Genomic DNA, 9,159 nt, shown 5'->3' with positions numbered 1-9,159 from the left:
AAATGCGAGACCAGTTCCTTTCATGTCCAGAAATCTTCCTGTTCATTGGAAATTGTGAAATGGATGTTACCTTTGCATTACCTTTTAGTTCACATCTCAGAGGAAGATTCAAATAATGGTCTTAAGAAAACATTGCATAACTGTAAAACAGGAAACTAAATAATGTGCTTAGGTTTCATAACAAGACAGATGAACACTATATGACAAGTTGAGATCAAAGTCTTTGCTCAGCCTCACAGCAGTCCAGTTTTCTAAGCTGCTGTTTCTCAAAGTCAATGATAGCTGCCTGTGCTCAGTGCAGAAACAAGGTTCCTCACAGGAATGATCTCCCCAGACCACTGAGCCAACAAGAAGTTACAAAATTAGGCCCTTGAGGTTTGATTTAAGTCTGGGGAAGTAAGGCATGAGGTCCACCTTGGCTGCCAGTGAGGAAATACTTCTGGTTCCTTAGGTGTCTGTTAAGATCAACCATGTTCTACATAATGAATTGCTATACTGCAGTTATTGATAAAAGAATGGCTTAAAAGTGGCTTAGTTGAAAGACATGAGTACGAAGGCATAGATAAAGCTTGGGCCACTCTGAAGATAACTGAGGAGAGCCAAGCAACAGAACTTCCTCTGAACACATGGAAAAAGAGTGTTTCTTGCAATTTTTTAAGCCCAAATCATTTAATCCTCTCTCTCAGGCAGTCATTTACAGATATGCATAATCCACAAGGTCACTCTGTTATCAAATCCCTGAAGGAACCAGGCTATCATCCCATTCAAAGAGTCATTAGTGTCTTTTACCTTTTTATGTCTAGATTATACATTAAAAAAAATGTGTATCATGAGAAACCATACAGCCATATTTTTCTTTTGCTATCACCACTGCTTTCAACACACTGATTAAATCATTGCTTTAAGTGAATGATTAAACCCTTTTGAGAAGGGACTGACAGCCAGCTGTATCTGGCTAGAACATAGAATTATTTCCCCAGTCCATAGGCACTATCACAATGCAGATAAAACTGCAGGGTAGTGCTGTTGTGTTCCTGGTAACCATGAATTTATCTACACTGCTGTATAGAAAGATTGCCCTGAGCTCCATAGAGCAAGTTAGAATATCACTATCATCTGATCTAGTAGTAGGTTTAATTGGAGGCAGACGAGCTGGAGGGCATTCTGAATTAAAAATTTCACATAGCCAGACTATTTTATAATGCAGTGTAAGTAATTATTTCAGTAAAGACAGTGATTTTGCTGTGTTCATGCTGTAGAACAATAGTGCCAGTATAAATCTAAAGATAGCACTTGATGTACTTTAGGAGAGAACTTTAGTTACCTTAAAAAAATTTAAAAGGCTGTGGTCCAAAGTTCCACTTATCTCTGAATGTATGATAAATGGCTGATCCGCAGATAGTTTTCTGGTTGCATCCATGAAGCATTTTTAAGTGATAAGTTAGACAGCTGTAGTGCACTGATATTTTTCAAAATGGCAACAAAGCACACATCAAAATACTGACCAACCATTATATCCCAGAGCAGCTCTTCTCCACTGTTGAAGCTGTAGATTCCACACATAAAAAGTTAGACTAGTCCACTGACTGCAAAACCCTTTGGAGAAGAGACATGCCACAAAGTTCAACCCAATTCAGCAAGCTTTCCCGATTTTTGTCTATTTCATTATCAAGCTGTTACTGATTTGCATCTATTTCATTATATAATGCATTTATTAGAATCTTCTTATTTTACTATTTCTGATCTTATGAAAAGTTCAGGGACTAAATAATACCAAAAAACATGGGTTTTGTTCCACATTATAATGAAACAAAAATCTAGTTCCAAAAATTCATAAATCACTTTTGATACCAGAGAGAAAACATTCCAATGAAAGGAGGAACATGCACAGTCTCTGTCCAAGAAGAAGCAGCAGAAATTTTCTCTCTCTTTTCAGTGTTAACAGTCAGAGGGAATACACTCTGGAAATCAATTTTATTTTACTGGAACTTGATGTGGGTAGTTGCTTGATGTGTTCAGCTTCTGTATGGCCCAGGTTCAACAAGACACTTAAAAGCATGGCTGACTTTATTCATGTGGGTATTTAGGTATGTGCTTAAGTACCTTGTTGAATTGGGGCTTATGTTAGGTCGTAAGTATTTACTAGGTCAAGCATCCAGGCTAAAAATTTCTCTGGTTTTCCTAGTAACACTGCAAGTAACTCCAGTCACACAATACATTTGGAAGTGCTTGCAGTGAATTTATCAGGTGGTGTTACCCAAGGCAATGGAGAATACATTCTTGTTCTGTTGGAGAAACCTATTAATTTGCCTTCTCAGCACAAATTCTGTAGACTGCTGAGAGGATGTACATGGGCCAAACTTCAAACATACAGCATAATAGAGTAACGTTTTATTTAAATATTTCTGCTACTGCAGTATCCAGGAGTTGAAGCTAGCCTTCTGCCCTATTGAATCAGACACCATAGAGAAGCATGAGGTCTCTGCTCCAAGCACTGAAACCAGTTGGAGAACTACATATATTTGCCAAATCAAAAAGGAGAAAAATTAGGGAGGAAAAATAAAGTGAATGGTTGCTTTTTCCTCCTATAATTCTGGCTATTAGCCTGGACATTAGCTTATCTAACCCACAAGTGAGTAAGTTGTGTAGGAAACAAAATAATTCCAAGCGTTGAGGGAGTATCACTGAGCAAAATTTTTCTATTTTCTTGGAAGAGAAGGTATGATTAAGACGGTGCTCTAGCCTGCTCTTCAGCCCTCTGTTACTGAATTCTAACTCCATGCCACATTTTAGACACAAAGGAATGTGTTGTTCAAGGCCCTGTGACAGAAGAGACGATGACTCTTGCAGCTGCTGGCTGTTGCAGGCACCATTAGGAAGTCATAGAGTCTGGCTGGGAAAACTGGTGCCTTGCTCAAGCTTTGACAGAGTTTGAAACCCATACTCACTGTAAGGGAGCCAGGTTCCCTTCCTTTCTCTACCATTTTCTCTGGATAAACCACAGTGTCCCACTGTGTTTTAACTGTATTGTCCTGGCAAAAGCACTTCCAAAACCTTGAATTAGTACTGTTTCTGGCTAAAAGACTGTTGCAGCTCTACCTAATCAATCTGTGTATCTAGAGGAGTTGTCAGTGTATACATGGCCATAACAGACCCTGAGCACATGGAAAAGAAAAATTAAGGAAGTCTGAAGGGGGAGCTGCAATTCCCAAGGAGAGTAGAACAGAACCTGGGGCAAAATTCCTTTTCAAACCAAGTTTTACAGATCCATTGCTCACTTACTGCATAATTATCTTCCTTCACTTGCTTTTCTTCAGCTGTAATCAACAGAAGTGTTTTTCAGTGTCTTGGGTCTACCTCAACATCAAGACTTCAATGATTTGTTTTTTTCCAAGGCAAACTATTTTATGACTGATTGCTTCTAAATAATTCAGCAAGGCTGAATGTTGGTCTTGTGAGTTTTGGTGTCTTTTTCTGGAACCAATCCCCCACAATCAAAATAGCCTTATTTTAACTTTGTGAACTATGTCATGTCTTCCAATTTTCATACAGACTTTCTGTAAAATTTGATTCAGAGTGTCAGTTCATATTATAGGGTTTATTCTCATCTTGGTAGTATGAAAAATCTTTGCTGTTTCAAAAATGCCACAAATGTATTGGCATGGATTTTAACAGTAGTTAGGTATTGTTAACATTGACAAAAAAATTCTGGAGACTATTTAAGCCATGTTTCTGTTTTAGAGTAAATTGGATACAATGTTGAAAAAGGAGAAGTCATCACTAGGTTAGAAAAACGTCTGTCTTACATCTCACCCATCTTCACTGTGTTTTATTTCACTAATGGGATCTATATATGTTTTGAACTCTAAGATTAATATAAACTGTGAACATCTCTTGAGGAGGGGGAACACAGAACAATGAAATGATAGAACAGAAAAAGAATTAAGTTGAAAATTAGGCCAGAAGATTGAAATCAGGACAGATTTAAATCATTCTTTGCTGTTTTGTTCATCTTGGTTGTCTGATAAACTACCAAGCAGGACAAAGTTCAGGAGACTTGATATACTGCATGTTAAGCCTTTGTTGTTATAAGGTGAACTCCTGTTCTCCAGCTTGCTCTCCTCGTCTCCCACGCTTGTTGTTTTAATACAGAGGAAAGTTCAACTCCCCCTGCTTAACTCCAGTACCTCTTAATGAGGGAACTGTAACACTATCCAGTCGTCCCAGCACACGTCAATCAGAATTTCATTGCTTTGCACAGCTTGACTTATGTCAAAAAGGATGGTTAAAATTCACCCAAGTCTTGGAAACCTCCTGTTGAGTTAAACAGATCACATCTTAGCTATGGGAGGATTTTTTGTTTGTTTTGGTTGGGTTTTAAATGGTCAAAGGGCAAGAAGCATTATTTGCAAAAGCTCTTTCACATAACTGGTTTTTGGGATGCTGGTATCAGCAAGATGATTTACACATAATATAGTTAGAGACAAAAGCAATAGACTTTCATGTGCCAATGAAAAGAAACATCATTTACAGAAAAGTCTGATCATACAAAATAGATCCTTTAGCCTATTGTGGTTAAGAAAAATCTCTTAGAGCATCCACGCATTATCTTTGACAGTGTGGGCTTTACATTTACAAATGAGTAAAAATCAGAGCAGAAGGCTCAAAGCCAGCGAACTTGAACCATGGGAGGCAATGTTATTTATGGGCAGCAGCACTTGAACCATCATTCCTGCCTCCTTGAAGGTTCACATGCACATTATATGGTTATTGCAATTGCTGTGGGAGAAACAATACAAGTAAGCATTTGCAGACGCTTGGCTTGTGCTTACTGTAGCTCAAGTTGTACCTTCCAAGAGTTTTTAGAATATTCTTTTTTTCCCTAGTTTGTTGTTTCAGTGAAACTGAAAACTCTATTAAACTGTGAAATTATCGTATTGTGTTACAGGAAGACTCCAAGTTTATAGAAATAGGAATGTCTCTGTGATGGAGGATAAAAGATTCATGTTATCCTTGTTTACAAGACAGTTCAAAGGATACCATAAACTACTACCTCTGAAGTGACAGTGTTAGGCATATTTTTCTCTGTAAATAGAGTCAGTACAAGGAGATGACATTTAAAAATGGTGGCTCTACATCCATAAAAGATTAATTATCTAGAGGAAGTATAAATTGCTTATAGGCAACAGCCCTTATATTTTTAAATGGTGACTCAGGTGCAGGGAATGACTGAGTAGGCCAGTCTTCTTTATTCTTTATTCTGAAAAATAAACCACCAAAGGAAAATAGGAGGAGTTTTCATAATCATAAGAGGCATAGAGGTGAATAGGGATCAGCTGCTCACTATTTTCTCCAGTGAAAAGCCAGGAGGGCATCAAGTGAAGACTGCATATTCTGATCCAAATAAATGTGACAGAGAGGGTCTTCTTGTAGTATGGGCAGTAGTCGACATTGTACAGATATGTGTTTGAGGGGACACTATACCAGGTAATGGAAGAAAAATCCTTTACAGAGTACTAAATGCATGGAACTACACTCTGGAAATCTCTCAGCTGGCAATTGTGTAAAACTGGGAGGCCTCATAGCACACTCGTTTGCTCGCTCTGTTCTTGTTTTTCCTGAGTCATCTGCTTATAACCGTTGTTCTGAATGGATTTCCTCCTAAAAACATACTTCATTCGTGTCTAATACCAGCTACCCACCCAAAGCAAAGGACGATGAAATTTAAAAACCAGCAAAGCGTCATCAAAGAGGAAGAAAGTGTCCAAACTAGAACATGTGGGTGGGGCAGAGGCATGCCAATACTATCACCACTCCTTCAAGGCATCCACCTCAAGCAAAAGAATTGGCATTTCTCAATGGTTCTCCTCCCAAAAGGAAGGGACAGAGTGAGGGAACACTAGATCCCGTCAAGTTTCCTTCCATAGAAGCTGTGAACAGCCAGCATAGACAGGGCCAGGAGGAGTTTGATGACAAAGTCTTGTGACTTTGTAGGTCCTCAGGTGCAGAGGTTGTAAATGAGAAGCTGAGGGAAGAAATGCAGCCACAACCTCAAGAACTGAAGGACCCAGATGAACTGCAGGGTTGTGCACTGAATGCACATACATGCCAGAGCCCCACTCTCACTGGAAATCAGGGACCTTACAAATCAGTTTGAGCAACACTAATCTGCATCCATATGCCAGCTCCACATTCCCCCTGAATACTGTGCAGTCTGCACTCGTTCTCTGCTTTAGTATTTACCAAAGCTCTTTTGGATGAAAAATCTAAGCACCAAGTGGGGCCAGTTGTACAGGCAGCATCATCCATCTCAGTCCTGGTTGTTTTGGCACATTTCTCTCTCCACATCTCACAGAAGTCAGGGCTCACACTTTCTGCGGTGAGTGAAGACTCTGGTACTCATTAGCATGTCCAATGGTGTCTGTGAGGAAAGGGAGGAAGAAGTAGTACTTGCAGCACACCACTGATGTGCACCAAGGATAAAATCTAGCCTTCCAACTGGCTGAGAGTTAAGCAGTGCAGAAACAGGCCGGTCTGCCTCATTCGGTCCAGAGTCACTCTATGGTGTGAGTATCACCAGGAATATCACTACAAATAAAAACAAACATGTAGCAGCACAGTTCCAGCATCTCAGAGTTCAAAACTCAACATCTGTACAAGTTGTACACGGGTTTTTCAGGTGTTCTGGATTCTTGGGTGACCCTGGTTGCTGTCACTGGACATCATTGCTCCTGGCACAGCCTGGAGAACCCCCTGTGGCCAGCCATGGGAGCTCCACAGCTCCCACAGACAGGCAGCCACTCTGAGAGACTGACCCCGGGTGATCTTGGAGAACATCCCAACAGGTAGCATCCCACATCCTTGGTCTCACCACCTGGTTTGCTCAGACAGGCTGTTTGTGGGCCTCCTGCAAGGCAGCGTGTCAGGGAGCATGCCATGAGCATGGTTTCGTGTCAAAGGTTGTGTAGACGTAGGCAAAGTGATTTACAAAGCCAAGTGAAGAGAGAGCTAAGTCTATTCAAATATCAGATGCCATAATTCATCCTGATTAGTCTGGGATGATTCAACAGCTGTAACCATTTAGGCTACAATTCAGAAAGGCAAATACTTTAATCTAATGCTAGCAGGGGATTGCCAAGGAAAGGGAGGAACTGAAAAGAAAATACATCAATATTGCAGACTTCATCCTGGAAACAGAATTCCAAAACTTCATTAAAATTCTTATACTGAATGTATAAAAATATAACTCATTTATTTAAAAAAAAAAGTTCCAATTTGTTTAGAAGGATCGAGAGCAGCCGGGTTGAATGCAATGTAGACAAAACCTAGATCCAAGAAAAATGAAGAAAAATACTATTATCCCACAGTCCTTATCATGGAGGCATCTAAAATTTAGTGGGCTCCTCTGTTATGTCTTGTCATTGTCTTAAAGCTCCCTAAGCGCCTGCATAGCCACAGCAGGTCCTCAGCTGTGAGGCGTGTTCTCATTTATGCTGTACCATGATGCAGAAATTAGGATGTCTCTCTGCAGCTGCAGTCCATTACAGCTTGCTTCCAGCACATGTAAGTGTGCTGAGGTCGGCACGTAGCACAGCATGGCCAGCTACTCTCAAGAACACGGCCAGTGCTGGCAGCAGCTTTTCCTCTAGATACTCTGGCAAAGGACATAAAAGAACATAAGATTAATGCAGCCTGGAGGAGTCTGGCCCTGCAGGTGAGGTAGAAGACCATCTAAACTTCAGTGTAATGCAAATGAGTCATTGACATTATATTAGACTTAAGCCTTAAATATGTAATGCCCTTATGGGCTAATCACTAACCACTATCAAGGAATAAAAAAAAGCGGTCAGGTAGTGTCTTTCCTTCAGTTCACAAGGTTAGTTGCTATCTTCAATAAAGACCAAAAGGAGACACTTAGACACTGAGTTCCAGTTGGGATGGAAACTTCTCAGAGCAGCCAAGTCAGTAACTGCAGCACCACTGAGTGCGAATGCACTGATACCATCAGTGTAAGAAAAGAGTTAGATCCTCTTTCAGCCAATTTGTTCTTATAAATTGTTTACTATTGTTAAAGTAAACAGAGTTTAAGGCAAGCTTTCTCTCTAGGGCACAGTGGCTAGTCTTGGGAGGCAACTGGGATTTTTTAAGGTCATTTGATATAAGCTGCTTTTCCTGAAAGATACTGGGTCTTAGTGGCCACCTGTTTGCACACAGTCAAAAGGAGTGGTTGGGCTCAGCCTCCTGATTGTTCACATTTGACATTAATTGCTCTGTACAAATTCAATGGCCATGCTTGCACTAGTTCCTAGCAACCCTGCATGACCATTTAATTTTTTTTTTTTAATGAGATACCTTCCAGTAGTTAGTACAATATCAACATATTGCCATCAATGCATATGTAGAGATTTGTGGTTTGTGCAGTATAACAATATAGCTGTAGGCTTGGGAGGTTTTCCCACTAGGAACAATTTCCCAAGTCTGCAGCTTCAGGAACTCAGCAGGTACATAGTGCAATGTTAAAGCAGTACATTTTAAAGGGAGCTGGGCACCTTAAAATTGAAATAATCTAGGAAAAAAAATGAAGACTAGGTAAAACTGCCTAGCTTATTTCTTTTATGTTTAAGAAAATACAGGTATTCAGCAGAAGCATTTTGTGGTACACCTGTGACAGTACTGGTACTCCTGGGACAAGGATCAGGTAAAAGTTCCAGGATGGCAACAATGTACATTACATTTTATATCCTCTTATGAGAAATAGCTTCCTTCATAAATTGTGTTCTTAAAAACTGAGCATAATCTGATACATGTAGGGAGGGAAAATCAGATGTGACACCAACAGAAGCTGATTTTTAAGCAAACTGTTTCAATATTGGTAGGGAGATTTAAATAAAGATGTATTTTAATGTCTTGAAATTATTACAGAACAAATCTTAGCCAGACAATATCAAAGTACAGCTGATCCAAATTATCAAATTGTGCTTTCAGGGTATCTTCAAGAAAATTCATTCAAGTAGTGCCAACTCAACTTAGTGGTGTATGGCACCACACAAGCTCAGGGACTGTCCTGACTCAAACTGAGCTAGGTTTGATGTCTCCACACAAGTTTCATGGGTAATGCACAACCTGAAAATTTCCCTTGGATGATCAAAAACTGACTGT

The sequence above is a fragment of the Fringilla coelebs genome (genome assembly GCF_963513975.1).
Source record: "Fringilla coelebs genome assembly, chromosome: 3".
Classification (NCBI taxonomy): domain Eukaryota; kingdom Metazoa; phylum Chordata; class Aves; order Passeriformes; family Fringillidae; genus Fringilla; species Fringilla coelebs.
This window is presented reverse-complemented; position numbering follows the sequence as displayed.